Source organism: Carlito syrichta, unplaced genomic scaffold (genome assembly GCF_000164805.1).
Source record: "Carlito syrichta isolate Samal-C Ts95f unplaced genomic scaffold, Tarsius_syrichta-2.0.1 Scaffold288451, whole genome shotgun sequence".
In the NCBI taxonomy this organism is placed as follows: domain Eukaryota; kingdom Metazoa; phylum Chordata; class Mammalia; order Primates; family Tarsiidae; genus Carlito; species Carlito syrichta.
The window spans coordinates 436122-438529 of record NW_007232547.1 but is presented as its reverse complement, the minus strand read 5'-3'; positions in this window follow the sequence as shown (position 1 = coordinate 438529).

Genomic DNA, 2408 nt, shown 5'->3' with positions numbered 1-2408 from the left:
CAACTGAGGCAGATGATGGGATTTTTCCCTCTTTTCTCCAATTCAGTACATTAGGCAATAGTTCCTCAGTTTGTGGGCAAGTAAAATTTTAAAAAGTTATTTCAGAGGGTCTAAAATAAGACCGCCAGTTTTGTCATTTTTTAACTAAAGAAAAAACTTATATAACTTCTGTCTACTCTTTTTATCATATCATAAAACTGTCATTTATTAACCCAAAATAGAAAAAAAATCATTTATAAATAAGTATAGTCCTATGAATTAATAAAATATGTTTTATGAGAAAGCCACTATATTTTACTTTTTTTCTCATTTTGTAATGGACTGGTGAAAACTCCTGTAGTCTGGAACTAGTACTCAGACCAATACTGGAAACCATTTCCCTCTTTTGAGTCATTTCAAAAGTCATACTAACTCTTCTACATCTTTTCCTGCTTGTATTGGTAGTCTTAAAAAGAAACCAAAAAGTGCTGCAAGTTTCTCCTTTTGAAAGATGCTGTTCTTCTGCTACTATAACAAAATGATGAGTGTACTAAATTTATATCACAATTAAACATAGAACCGTGGGTCAAGTAGGCATGACTAAGCTGAGGGTTAACAGGAAAACAGGAAATACAGAAGCAACATGGTGCATACCCCACCTCATTCCTTCAATATCACCTTTTTTTTTTTTTTAGATGGAGTCTCACTCTGTCACCCAGGCTGGAGTGCGGTGGCACGCTCCCGGCCATTGCAGCCTCGACCTGCTGGGCTCCAGGGATCCTTCCGCCTCAACCTTCCAAGTAGCCAGAACTACAGGCGCATGCTACCACGCCTGGCTAGTTTTTGATTTATTGTAGAGATGAGGTCTCGCCAAGTTGCCCAGGCTGGTCTTGAAACCGCGGGCTCAGGAGATCCACTCGCCTCGGCCTCCCAAAGTGCTGGGATTACAGGTTGAGCCACTGAGCCCGGCTTCTATATATCACCTTAGTAAGAAGCAAGGGCAGGAAAAATGCTTTGTCCCCGCCTTCTCAGTTCTCACTACACTTTCAAACTCATCCAGGGAAATAAATTAGCATGATGACTCCCACCTAGGCACGGGTTGAGTTACATTTGGTTTTACTTCCACAAAGGACATTCTTATTCCTTCTCCCAGACTTGATTTTATATGCTACAAGGAGTTCCCAAGATTTATATGACAAGGGAACAGCTAATTTTATAATACTTTATAGTTAATCTACCATTGTATATTACTAAAATTCCAAGGAGACTGAAGTTGGTTTACTGGACACTCTTAAATTGACCTTTTCCATGTTGGTTGTGAAAGTTATGTTTTAACACACACTGAACAACTATCAAATCTCATCCAATCATAAGAATCAGTGCATTGTCCCCTGGTGTCTGTGATCTTCTTTGATGTCTTCTTCAGCTTGGGGAGGGATGTGTATGAATAGTTTAGTGAAAGAGAAAAAGGACACCCAACTATGTAGCCCAATCAGCCAACTCAAACCCTGTGATCAGTGTCACAGCAAGAATACCCAAACCCAAATCAGTACCATATGGAAAGAGGTTCACCAGTGGAAATTGTATCAGGAAAGGGCCCTGTGATGATGGTCATGCTCAACAGACACAGTGCCATATTCCACAAGGATTGCCAAAGTAACATATTTTGTTTCCTATTCCTTTAATATTTACACATTTTAATCATAACCAAAAATTATTCTCTGAGATAAAGAAAGATAAATGCTTGTAAATCACCAATGACCACACATTAATATTTATATACATGTTTTATAGTGGAAAATATTTTACTATATAGCATCATTTCTTTTTAAATTTATTTTTATTTTTTTAATTTTTAAGCTTTTTTATTTTAAAATTGTGGAGTACAATTCAGGGTTAGGTATATAAATATTCATTATGCAGGTACACTTGTTGATGAGGTGTGCCCTCCCCCAGGCAGATTCCCACTACTGTCAATAGCATTATTTCTTAAGAATATTCTGATAAAGGCAATATTACTTCCATTTTGTTGAACAACTAAGGCTCAGAGAAATTATGTGATTTGCTCAAAGTCACACCAACAAGAGTTAGAACTCACACTTGGTCTTTTGATTTCATGTTCAGAACTCCTTCCATTACTTACCTTCTTCACAAGAAGTCACCTCTAAAGGTGAGCTCCAAAACATAATGAACACACAAAAGTTGCCTATTATTTCAATCAGGGTAAAAGGCTAATCTATCAATAACTCAGGAAGAAGGGTTACCATACTACTAAAAGATCTGGGAAGGTTTGTGGCCTTCTTCAGTTTTTCCACCTTTAATATAAAATGCCAGTGTTGTCTGTATTTTTCCTATTTGGTATCCTAGAATTCATCCCATAAACCAGCCAGTATAGGATAGCCATGAATCAGGGCAAGAAGAACACTGGC